We start from the raw sequence: 13,912 nt of genomic DNA on the forward strand, positions 1-13,912 counted from the left end.
GTGGTGTGTCTCCTCATGCCCACCCCACTTCTTAAACTCACCTAATGTCTCCTCCTCCCTCGACAAACTATAGTCACAAGTGAAAGCAGCCTTGCCTTGAGCCTTAGCACTTATGGCTTCCTCTACCTGTCATGACCGTGTTAGGTGCCAGCCCAGTGCATTTCAGTCTTCTTCAGATCTCCACCTACATGGCAGCAGCAGCCCAGCTCTACCACAGCACCCTACCCCGAGTCATTCTTATTTGTTTCTAGTCCCTATCACCACCATTGTTTTATAATTTATTTTCTGCCTCACTGCATTCAAATAAGCTCCTTAAGGATTTCTGTCACTTTGTTCACCTAGAACTGTCTGGCCCTGGGAGGTAAAAGCTGCTCAATTAATATTTTTGAATAAAATAAGAAAAGATTTTAAAAAAGTGCACATTCTAAAAGAAAATGGGCAAAAAATATTGACAGAATGTTTAAATAGCCAATAAACATGAATTATGTTCAACTAATCTAACAATATAAGTCAAATAGAGCTGGGGATATGATTCAGTTGGTACAGGTTCAAGGCCAGCCTGGACTCATGAGACCCTGTCTCAAAAAACAAACAGGCTTAGCGAGATGGCTCTGTAAAGACACTAGCTACAAAAGCTGACAACCAGAGTTCAACCCCAGGAGTCCACACTTAAAAAAAAAAAAAAAAAAAAGCCAAATGTGGTAGCGCAGCTGAAACACCAGTACTCCTACAGTGAGATGGGAAGTGGAGACAGGAGAATCACCTGGAAGCTAGCATGCCAGCTGTCAGCTAGCCTGAAGCACAAAGCACAGTGGCAGAAACAAAACAGGCCTTACCTCAACAAGGTGGAAGGCCAGAACCAGCTCCCAAAGTCATCCTCTGACCTCCACATGTACACTTGTGTGCATGCACACACAATAAATAAGTAATAAATAAATAGACAAGGAGATCCTGCCCGCTCCCCCCCCAAAAAAGCAGATATTACTTGTTATACACTAACAAATTTTTATTTTTTGTTTTGTTTTGCTGACATAGATATCATTGTATTTCCAAGACTAGTCTGGGCTCAGGTTATCCTTCTGCCTCAGCCCCCCAAGTGGCTGGGACTAGAAGCACATATCAAGCTGATAGACTTTAAATACGTACACAAACACACTATTATTAGAGAGTCCAGAATCAGGAGTACTTACATATTCTACTAGAAAGTATAAATTTTTCTGAAGAATTACTTGTAACTATGTATTGAAAGCATTAAAATTTGCTTATCTTTGATCCAATAACTTCACTTTCAGCAATTTATTCCAAGCAAATCATTTGGTATACAAAAATGTAAGAATGGAGCTGGGTAGTGGCAGACGCCTTTAATCCCAGTACTCGGGAGGCAGAGGCAGGCAGATCTCTGTGAGTTCAAGGCCAGCCTGGTCTACATAGCAAGTTCCAGGATAGCTGAGGCTACGGGAGACCCTGTCTCAAAAAGACCAAAAAATAAAAATGTAAGAATGGGAGCATTTGTCACAGAACTGTTAATATAACTGAGACATAAACAATTAGTCCATGGCAAACTCCAGAAGGCCCTCAAACTAATGACAGACACATGCAAAGGATTCTGAGTTAGAAACATAAGTCCAAGGAGATAAAGACAAGCACCAGAAAGAAAACACAGCCAGCTGTAACTGAAGGATACTAGAAAACCCATCCACTACGGCCAGCACTGGGTGGGGGGGATCCTCTGCTTTTACGAACTAAGATACGATTCTTATAGGAATCAGTCCAGCTTACAAATCAGAGACAAACTGTGGGTCATTCAAAGTCAGAGGAATGTAGAGTAGGCTGGATTTCCACGTTAAAAAGGTAACCAGGGATGCCATTTGCCGTAGCCGAACATGGGTGCAGGAGGCTCTCGGAAGCAACCTGTGGCCAACCTCTCCCGACCATGCTCCGACTTCTTCCCGCGCTCTCCACAGCGTCGTCCATCAGAGCCGCAGCCGTCCCTGATGCCTCCAGCCGGTCTTTGCCGCCATGCCCAAGAATAAAGGTAAAGGGGATAAAAATAGACGTAGAGGTAAGAATGAGAATGAATCTGAAAAGCGAGAGCTGGTGTTCAAGAAGATGGGCAAGAATATGCTCAGGTAATCAAAATGTTGGGAAATGGACGGCTAGAAGCAACCTGTTTTGATGGTGTAAAGAGGTTATGCCACATTAGAGGAAAATTGAGAAAAAAGGTTTGGATAAATACCTCAGACATCATATTGGTTGGCCTCTGAGATTACCAAGATAACAAAGCCGATGTAATTCTAAAATACAATGCAGATGAAGCTAGAAGTCTTAAGGCGTATGGCGAGCTTCCAGAACATGCTAAAATCAATGAAACTGATACATTTGGTCCTGGAGATGATGATGAAATTCAGTTTGAAGACATTGGAGATGATGATGAGGACATCAATGATATCTAAAGTGAACTCAACATTCTACATTCCTGTCTTTCTGAAGATTGTCCTAACAAGTTTGGAATCTGGCCACAGACCACAAGGAAAGTTTTCACTATCTTGATTGTAATTTGTTGAGGCAGACTAATTTGTTAACTAAGGTCACTTCTTTCAAAACTGATGTGCTGAACTATCTTAAGTGACATGTTATCCCCACTTTGTTCTTTCGATGTAATGGAAGTTAGGGAGGAAAAAAAATGCTTATGCCTTTCCTGCTTTGCCCACTTCCAGTAAGGAAGTGGATGTTTGAATAAACTATTTGCCTAGTGCTCCCTATTTAATAAACTATTTGCCTAGTGCTCCCTATTTAATAAACTATTTGCCTAGTGCTCCCTATTTAATAAACTATTTGCCTAGTGCTCCCTATTTAATAAACTATTTGCCTAGTACTCCCTATTTAAAAAAAAATAAAGTAACCAGAGTTCCAAAAAAAAAACAACATGGTACTGGCACAAAAATAAACCTATAGATCAATGGAACAAAATTTAAAACCCCAATATGAGTAAATATGACTTCAGCCATCTGATATTTGACAAAGGGGCCAAGAATATACACTGAACTATTTGCCTAGTGCTCCCTATTTAAAGAAAATAAAGTAACCAGAGTTCCAAAGAACTAATTGCATCTAATCAAGCAATAACTTAAAAATGGTATAGGCAGCAAAACAACTCAACCTCTGAAAAATATTCTGGTCTACAGAGCATCGCCTAGGAAGCAGGACTGCTTTTATTTACAGGTGCTGTAGATTCATTCATTTATTTCTCTGCCGCTCTCAACGTGACACAGAGGGGCCATTCTGATTTCTACTTTGTTAGGGGGCCTTAGTGCTTGCCAGAGTCAGAAACTAAGTCTGACCTGAACCATAGTGATAAAGCCCTTAGGGGGGCATCATTTCTCCTTAGTAACTTTCCTCTATAGCTATCTGAACCCCAATATGAGGTTCAGTGCAACCTGGGCACTGTGCTTATCCGAAGGAGGGACTTTTAGACGCTGTGGGCAGCTCTCCAGTAAGCTGCAGTACTGTGGTACTGGCCCTGACCTAGTTGACTCCCTCTCATAGCTGGCTTTTCCTTGTTCCTGAGACCAAGGCGTCCCATGATTCTACCCCTAGGAACTGGACTTGTTCTCATTCTCCACAAATTGCCCACCTGCTTGGTCTCTCATATGTTTCAGCTTGCTCTTGCAAGCTGATCCTATAGAGAGATCCCATATGATCCCATAGAGGGAGAGACCAGCCTTAGTCAACGGACCCTCCTGAAGTGCCCCCTGTCATACTTCACCTACTAGCCAGGACCTCCATGCACTCTGGGGCCTTCTTCCATGCTGGCTGCTTGCAGAGTTTTGTCCTGCTTCCTCCCTAATAGCCTCTGTAGCTGGTGCCCCACCCCCCAACTGTGCAAGAGTAAATTTCAGTCATGTTGAACCACCACTTTGGAGTACTTTGCAACAGCAGCCCTGAGAAACTTGTACAGCATCAGTGAGGTTTGACCTCACACTGCTGCTATCAGGAGTCTCACCCACCCCAAAGAGAAGTCTGGTAACCATGTTCTAGCCTTTCCCAGGCATGCTGACACAGGCTCAGAGCTACCAAGGTATAAGAAATGCTATGCCTTTAAATTCAGAAACATCCAGAAGTACTTCTTTTTTTTTTTTTTTTTTTTTGGCTTTTTGAGACAGGGTCTCCCTGTAGCCCCAGCTGTCCTGGAACTTACTATGTAGACCAGGCTGGCCTTAAACTCAGAGATCTGCCTGTCTCTGCCTTCTGAGTGCTGGGATTAAAGGCGTGCACCACTACGCCCCGCCTCAAATGTACTTTTAACTAAAAGCAGGAATACTCCACAGATACAGGAGCCACTACACCCAGCATGAGGTACTTTTTAACAGATGCCTGCTTTTCTAACACCATGCTAGCAATCTTACTAAGAAAAAGGCAGACCGAACAAGTGAAGAAGTATGAGGTTTGGCACATTAGACAGCCATGCATTGGAGCTAAGCATTAGGACTGAATCCCACTTCTCCCTCTTATTAGCTCCTTTAAGTTAACATTTAACCTCTTGAATTCTGGTACCTAAGAGAGTAGACTGTGAAGACAAATCACCCAGGTTCAAATTTAAGATCTACCACTTACTTGCCACATGACCCGACAAGCTATTTAACCATGCTGTACCTCAGTGTCCTCATCTATTAAAAAGAAGCACAGGAGTCAAGCATGGTGGTGCACACCTCTAATCCCAGCATTTGGGCAGATCTCTTTGAGTGCTGGGATTAAAGGTGTGCACCACCTGGTCTACCTAGTGAGTTCTGGCCAGCCAGGGCTATATAATGAGAACCTGCCTCAAAGAAGAAGGAAGAGGAAAAGGAGGAACAGAAGGAAGAGTAACTCCAGCTCCAGAGGATCCAATGCCCTCTTCTGGCCTCTACAGACACCCACACATATGTGGCATATACAGACACATACATGCACACATAAATAAAAGTAATAAAAATATGTCTTAGAAAAAGAAGTCTAGCCATAATACTTGTGGCATGGAATTGTTGCTAGGATTAAATGAGACACATATCGATCAGAGTATTGGGCACAAAAGAACTAAATAAATGTTAGCTTCTCCTGCTATTGCTATTGTTGCTGCCGCAGCTAATATTATTGTTACTATCTATAAAACCAGTAATGCTACTTGTATGCTCTTAGAAGGAACAAAAGGAGTACATATATGAAAGCACCTAGAGCGATTTGCCTAGGAATCTGTGCAGCTCACATCATCAATGCACCCAGCTGGCTTCCCTGTTTGGCGAGAACATTGCTGTGGCGTATCATCCACAAGTGGCCATGTGGCCAGAGCTTCAACACCATGGCATGATAGTCTCAGTTTCACCCTCTGCACTACAGCATTAGCAGAAATACAGTCCAGACCTGAATCCTGCTGCCAGGATGAACCAACCATTTATTTGTACACAGTGCCTTTAAAATGCTCAAAATACATCTACGGCATCTTGTGGACTAGGCAGGATCTATTAACTGTATCATATAAATGAAGAAACTATGCCTGAGAAAGTGAGATTAAGCACCTGGTTCAATAGTCCAAGACTTGGGTCCTCGTCTGTCCCATAGAAGAGCATCTTGTAAGTACAGGCCATGAATTCTGCTAAACATCCCAGTGCACAGGGCAGCACTCTCGCCTCTACAGCAAAAAAAATGATCTAGTACTAAATGTCGACAACAGTGCTGAAGTCGGGAAACACTGTCACAGAGAAACAAACAAGAAAGGCTAGAAACAGAACAGGATTGAGGTTCACTACTTCACTTACTGTGCTGCACTGGAAGATCTAAAAAAGCCTACAAGTATGCAAAGAGAGGCCATTTATTTAAACAGTAAATATGTATCCAAAGATCAAACAGAAGAAACCTCCAGGAACAAAGCTGCTGAGGAAGAGCATCTCGACAAAAGGCCTGGTGTCAGCCAGGGCTGTGCCCCTTAACCCTCATTTCTGCTGGGTCTAAGGAGAATTCTTGTTTCTTTATTTAAGGGGCAATTACCTTGCAAATGAGAACAACAGCATGAGTGGGTAAAAGCCAAGCGGGAGGAGGAGAAAGATCTTTGGGCCAAGCAGAATAATCCTGCAATTCCTGCAGCCTTGAAATTGTTTGTTTTTCCCACAGTGCCAAGAAAGAGGCAATCTCTCCAACACACACTCATAACACTGTAGTCTATGCTATAACTGCAAAAACCTAATCTCATAGAGACAACTTGCTCATTGTCTTTAAAATTATAAATAACAATTGTTAAAAAGCAAACTTACCTTCAGTCACCCAACTTTCACTTACTAAATTATTTATACTACTCTAATATTTGTGTACCAGAACTGAAGTATGGCTGTGCTCGTCTCTGAACACAGTGATCGCAAATGAACAGAGGCAACATTAGTAACAGTAATATCCACCTCTCAGCAATCATGCCAGATACCGCAGTTCAGCACCTTGGTTAAAACAGCAACAAATACAAAAGATAAAAGAAGTCTGCTTCGTAAACAAAAGTCATACACAGTGTGTCAAATATTAGTGGTTCCAATCAAGCTGAGAACTGAGGGATGTGCTGTTCCCAAGTGAGAATTTTTAAAACATTCTAGTCAAAGATACATACTGTATGCAAGTGATATGACACCTTAATTAGATTCAACCAGCAGACTGTATTACACTGCGACTCGGAACAATAGTTCTGAGCCAAGATTACAATAAATTTCAAAATCTATAATGTGTGAAATTAAATTCCACAATAATGCATAAAAGTCCTAATTTGAATCAATTTTCAACTTGAAAATACATGAAAAACTAAAAAATGAAATTCAGAGTAAGAGAAAAAAAGAATACACAGTATTAACAAATAATATTAATTAGGAAGGCCAAATCTCTACTGAACAAGAATTAGACATTTTTCTCCCACATCCATTCCACTATAAAGACACTTGATCTGTCAAAAATATCAAAAACGTGGATCATACATACACTATTAGGATGGAGCACGTTTGTATTATTTTACGGCAAGCCCCAACCCCCAAAGCATTAATTCAGGATCACTAGTGCATTCAAATAAGTAAATGTATTGATTAAACAATATTAATAATTAATACTATTAATGCCACATCTGCCATATGAATTGGCAACAGCAAATAAAAGCAAACAGCACAGTAGTTTTAAGGTCTAGAGGGGCAAAAATAACAGCAAAACCTATGAATAAGTCAGTAAATTAGGAACATCATGGACAGAAGGTAACAGTTTCAGCAGAATCACTCACTTTATCTGAGGATAAAAATCCTGGTTCCAAGTATTGGATGCTAAAATCAGATATTTTCAAACACAGGGATAGGCCTATACTATTCAGTATTTTTTTTTTTTTTCCTGTTTTTGGTTTTCATTTAAATTCAAAGAAAATGTACACATGAGCTATTTCTTCGTGCATCTTGGCACCGAGCCTGGAGACTTTGATGGCCCACTGGGCTGCTCTTTCCATAATGGCCTTGGGGTTCCTGGAGGAAAACTGGAGGTAAGATTCCAGCTCCCTCAAGCTGTGGAACAGGAACACCTGGAAATCACTAGGCACCATGTACGTTTTTGTTTCTCCCATAACAGTGCTGAGCCCAAGACAGCCCTTGAACCTTCTCTGCACCTGTAGTCAGCAGGTTTCTACCAAGTATGCTTAATTTCGCCAGAGCAGTCTGATGGGTGCTAGACAAACTTCTTGGTCCTTTTTTTACAACCTTGGGCTTCACGAGAGGTCTGAGGACAGTTGTGATGAAGAGTAGATGACTGTCACCTCCAAAAAATGACACCAAAAAGAGTCTAACAGGTTCATTTCATTTCATTTTGTCTCATGTAGCCCAGGCTGACCTCAAACTCACTATGTAGCCAAGAACGATTTTGAACTCCTGACACTCTTGCCTCCACCTCCCAAGTGCTGGGATTACAAGCATGTGTACCACATACCTGGCCTATATTCAGTTTTTTAAACAACTTAGAGATGCTAAGAAATGTACAAATGGCACAGTGCATAGTGACAGCTATTATTACACAGCACAATTAATAATCAAATGGCACAGTGCATAGTGACAGCTATTATTACACAGCACAATCAATATTCAAAACTTCAACATAAAAGAAAAGCTGAATGTAAATAAAACAAGAGTCAAAGAACTCAGAGCTATTCAGAGCTGGAATGGACCCCAGAAATAACTGACTACAGAAATGTTCTAACATGACTGATGAGCAAAACCAGAACCAGGAAGTACCCTGCGGCAATGACGGCCAACGTCAGTGGGAAAGCTGATGCACACCAATGCCTACCGTGAGTTAGGGGGATGACCCTGTCACCTTGGTAAATCTGAAAGGAAGGACATCTGGGAACATTCCCAGTCAACAGGTGGAAATAGAAGGTGGAGCTAGGGTTCACTTCTCCAGGCACCTAGGGTTCTCATGCAACGAGCAACTACAGAGCTGAGAAAGCATCACATGATCATTTGGGAATGGGCTCTGAGCTTTTGGAGCTAGAAGACCCTGAGTAAGCCATCTAAAGTCTCTGCAGCTCAACTACAGAAGGGAAACAATGACAGGAACTGCCCCACTTAGAGCAGAGCACAGCTCATGAGCGCTAAGTATTATGTTTGCTACAATGGAATGAGAATACACATGCAGCAAACATTTTCTTTTTTCTTAAGCAACCATGTGCAAGGCAGTCAAAGACATACAGCAGACATGTCAGAAGGCCCCATACTTTGGAAAAGTAGGAAAAAACAATATGAAAACTTCAACAAAAAGCCTAAAGTAGATGCTATAGGAAGAAGAGTCCAGCATATCTCAGAGAAGCACAGAACCCTTTCACCAAACACCTACAGAAAGAGACAGGGCTGGCCTCAAGAATCACCTCTTCCATTTGCCACATCAGCTTTTAGTTCAAAATTCACTAAAAAATTTACCATCCTACTTGTAAAAACTCAATACTAGAAAAACAAGTTCAATAGCACATTAAAGGATTATACACCACAACCGTACTGTCTCTGTTCTTAGGTTTGAGGATTGTTCAACATACTAAAATCAGTGGAACTTACATTAACAAAATACAGGGGAGAAAAACACATGACCATCTAAATTGATATAGAAAAAGCATGTGACAAAATTTAACACCTTTCAAACTAGGAACAGAAGAAAACTACCTCCACATAATAAAAACCCAATTAGCATTATACTCCACAGCATAATCCTGAAAGTGTTCCAAGAAATTTAAAAATAAGAGCCAAGTGGAGTGGTTCATGCCAATAATCTCATCACCCAGGGGGCTGAGTGAGGCAAGAGGACTACAGGGATCAAGGCCAGCCTGAGCTATACTGTAAGCCCCTGCCTCAGAAACAGGAATGCCTCAGCAGGTGTGGTGGCACATGCCTTTAATCCCAGTACTCAGGTGATAGAGGAAGGTGGATCTCTGTAAGCTCCAGGCCAGCCTGGTCTATACAGAAAGTTCAGGCAAGACTACATAGTGAGACCTTGTCCAAAACAAAACAAAACAAAACCTCAGGGTTAGCAAGATGGTTCAGTGGGTAAAATGCTTGCTGCCAAGTCTGACAACCTGAGTTCAAACCCCAGGACCTACATGGTTGAAAGAGAAAATTGACTTAGTTCTCTCTCTCTCTCTTTTTCTCTCTCTCTCTCACACACACATACACACACACAGACACACAGACACACACACACACTCCCCTCCCCCAGCTTAAATAAGTAAAGAAATGTACTTTTAAAAACAAGAAACTTCAAGGTCAGCCTGGACTACATGAGACCCTATCACCAAAAAAAAAAAAAAAAAAAAGAGTTGCTCAGTTTTATCACTTATACTCAACATAGGAAAGGAAGTTCTAGCCCAGAGTAAGTGGGCAAACAAGAAGAAAAACCCTTACATAGTTCAAAACTGAAGCAGGACAACAGGGCATAGAAGTCTCTCTTCTATCCTTCTCCTTTAATTTTCTTCCACAGAGACTGTAAAGGGAACTACTCACTACAACTTCTAGTATTTCCTGCCACATATGTAAGCAAATAAGGATGCCAATTCTATTTTACCTTTCACAAAACTGACAATACCCTATGCATACTGTTCTATGCCTTGTTTTTCCAATTAACACTGTATTTTTGTTGTTGCTGTTGTTGTTCTTTTTGAGACAGGGTCCCCCTGTAGCCCCAGCTGGCCTGGAATTCACTATGTAGACCAGGCTGGCCTTGAACTCAGAGATCTGCCTGCCTCTGCCTCCTGAGTGCTGGGATTAAAGACATGCACTACCACGCCTGCGCTGCTAACAGTTTTTTAAGTTTATTACAGGGAGCATGGAGTGCACATGCCACGCTGCTTTTGTGTAAGTCAGAGGACAACTTTCAGGAGTCAGTTCTCTCCTTCCACTGTGGGTTCCAGCTACTGAACTCGGGCTTAAATGGGAAGCACTTTCACCCACTGAGTCATGCTGCCAGCCAGTTTAGCAATATATCTTAAGTATCATTATCAACATTTGAAGAGATTCTTCATTCCTTTTCATGTCTATAACAGTATTTCACTATAAAGATCTCTTGTAGGGCTAGAGCGATGGCTCAGTAGTTAAGAGCACTGGCTGCTCTTGCAGAGGACACGGGTTCAACTCCCAGCACCCATATGGTGACTAACAACTGTCCATAAATCCACTTTCAGAGAATCCAGAGCCCTCTTCTAATCTCCACCGGTACTGCATGACTCATGTGCACATGCAGGCATTATACTCATACACATAAAATAAAAATAATAAAATATTTTTAAATTATCTACTGTAATTTAACATTTTATAAAAGAAAAAGAAAGCACTAAGACTCATAAGCCCACAGAATTAAGAAATAAAATGGTCAATAGTCTTATAGTTTGGATAGGAAGTGTTCCCCCAAAATGGATCACGTATTAGGGACTTGGTCCCTTGTTGGTGGTGCTATTTGGGGGAGATTCGAAAAACTTTTTAAGAGACGGGGCATAACCGGAACAAATACAAAGGCCAGCCTTGTCTACCTGACACAACCTAGAATCAAGTGATTCTAGAGTGAGGGACTGTCTACCTTGGGTTGGCCATGGGCATGTCTGTGGAGCAGATAAGGACCCAAGTCTTGCAATACAAAACAGGTACTTAATCTCTCTTGCTGAGACTTAAGCTTCTAGGTTGATAAAGGATGAGCAAGGGTTTCTGGGGGCCATGTTCTAGGAAAGGAACAAGCAGGCTTTGGAGAGGAGCACACTACTTACACAGAGATCATACCTATGCCAACAGTCAACAAACTTCTGGGACAATAAACACTTTTGGTTTTGTGAACAATACAAGCTTTGTCACAATCCTGTCACAGGAAAGCAGCTCTGACAGTACACAAGTAGGTATGGTTTTATTCCAATAAAACATTACTTAAACAGATGGTGGGCCAGGCTTGGCCCAAAGGCCACAGTCTGCCAAGTGACTGAAATTTTAACCAACCTCACATTTAGCACTCTGGAAAGGAGAAAGAACCTGCAACCCAGAATTCTAACTATTCACACACCCATAGGAACTTGTATCATACTACCTACCCTAGAGACAGCTTGCCAGAATACTTCTGATGGATTGCTTAGTACTTTTTACTAGAATAAGACAGATATATCCCCCTCCCCTCCTTCTGTTTCTATTGCTCCTTCTCACATAACCTCCCTGGTTCTCCTTTGTTCCCTACAATCTCTCTCTACACAGCAACTGGTATGATCCTGTTAAAACTAAACTAGGGGCTACAGGCATGGCTCAGCAGTTAAGAGTACTAGCTGCTCTTCCAGAGAACCCAAGTTCAGGGCATCTGATGACCTCTTCTGGGCCATACCCATGTGCAGATAAGCAATATACACTAATTTAAAATAATACAAATAAATCTTTTATAAACTAAACTAGGAACTGGAAAGGTGGCTCAGTGGTTAAGAGCACTTGTTGCTCTTGCAGAGGAGCCGGGTTCAATTCCCAGCACCCACAGAGTGGCTAACAATCATCCATAACTCCAGTTCCAGGGGATCCGATGCCCTCTTCTGGACCTCTGTGGGCATGGCACAACACGGGTACACTTACATATATGCAAGCAATACATTCATACACATAAAATAAAAATAATAAAAAAAATTTTAATTAAACTAGCCGAGCATGGTGGTACACGCCTTTGATCCCAACACTCGGAAAACAGAGGCAGGTGGATCTCTGTGAGTTTAAGGCCAGCCTAGTCTACGTAGTAAGTTCTAGGCCAGCTGGGGACTATAAGGAGACCCTGCCTAAACTAAATCATGTCACTCCACTCAAAACCCTTCAGTAGCTTCCCATACCACAGTCCTCAGGATCCAGTGAAGCCCATGATCATTTGATCTCTGGTTCCCACACTTAATGTCTTCTATACATCCTCACTTACTCCACTCAGAAGCACTAGCCCTCTTGCCTCCCTGGAGTCCATCAGGCATGTTTCTACCACAAGGCCTTGCTGTTCCTTTGGCTGAAACATTCTTCTCAGAGATGTTCACTGGACAAGCACCACCTTCAAGCTTCGTTCAAACATGAAGTTTTCTTTGACCATAATACTTAGTGATGCAACAAGGCAACTTTCTCTCCTTTTCCTCCCCCATCAGTACTACTGAGATACCACAGCTGGTTTTATGTGTTGAGAGGGCTCAAACTCAGGGCTTCATGCATACTAGGCAAGCACGGCACCCCCAGGCTCCTTTTCTTTTTCAATATTCCCACCACTAGGATACAAACTCCATGAAAGCAGGAACTTGTATTGGTTATATTCACAGAGAGAATCCCAGCATTAGAAAACTGGTTAGCATAGATTAGGTGTTCAAAAAACATTTAATTGCCCAAGATAAAAGAACATTAAAAGACATTAATAAACCTTTCTGATGAAAAAGCACTCAAACAAAGATCTGAAGGAAGACAGGGAACAGAGCATCTATCTGAAAGAAAACCATTTCAAGTGAAAGAAAGGGCAAACGAAAAGGCCTTAAGGCAGGTGTGTGCTTGACAGGTTCAAGAAACAGGGACAACTGCACAAGTTGAGGACAGGCAGAAGGCGAGGGAGCCAGGGAGGAAATGGGAGGCCAGACCACACCAGGTAAAGACTGCTGCCCACAGAACACAGGCTGATACTTAACTGAGAAAGAAAAGCAGCCTCAGGCATTTTCAATTACACTAATATGTTCAGATTTACATATTATTTTTTAATTTTGCTATAAAAAGATATAGGTAGAAATGGAATTTAAAAGTACATTCCAAAAACAACCAAGAAATGGACAATTCCAATCTTAAATTCTCTAAAATTCAAACAAACAAGAAAGTAAAAGGAAGAATACCACAATTTCATGGGCTAAAAACCATGCGACGGGCTGCCATGTAGCTCAGTAGGTGGAGTGCTTGCCTAGCATGCGGGATCCTCTGCACACAGCCTATCATCTAACATTCCATAGGTAGAGGCAAGAATGGAAATTCAAAGTCATCTTCTGCTACATAGCAAGTTTGAAGCTAGCCTGCCCACATAAGACCCTGTCTCGGTCAGAAGGGAGGGGGGAAAGGGAGGGGAAGGAAGGAAGGAAATAAAGAATACAAGCACTTACACAAACATGCATACCATGGAACAAAAACCAAGCTTAGTTCACAAAAAATGTGAAATGACTCAGTAGGTAAAAATGCCTGATGGACCCAAGTTCAGTCCCCCAGGAACCATGTAAAGGTGGAAGAACTGATTCCACAAAGTTGTCCCCTGACCTCCACATGCATGCTGTGGCACACATATGCCCATAACAAACACACACACACACACACACACACACACACACACACACACTTCACATATTCTAGGTCAAGGGCAAGGAAGAGAAATGAGGCAC

At 41.9% G+C, this 13,912-nt stretch overlaps 1 protein-coding gene and 1 pseudogene across 7 annotated transcripts in view; one reads left to right on the forward strand and one right to left on the reverse strand.

Annotated features, from left to right (window-relative positions):
• Positions 1 to 13,912, reverse strand: part of Melk (maternal embryonic leucine zipper kinase) — an 80,226-nt gene that overhangs the window by 43,204 nt on the left and 23,110 nt on the right. The window lies entirely within an intron of this gene.
• On the forward strand, positions 2,020 to 2,476 carry LOC103745724 (annotated as a pseudogene).

The sequence above is a fragment of the Nannospalax galili genome, unplaced genomic scaffold, assembly GCF_000622305.1.
Source record: "Nannospalax galili isolate Female #2095 unplaced genomic scaffold, S.galili_v1.0 scaffold263, whole genome shotgun sequence".
Lineage (NCBI taxonomy): Eukaryota > Metazoa > Chordata > Mammalia > Rodentia > Spalacidae > Nannospalax > Nannospalax galili.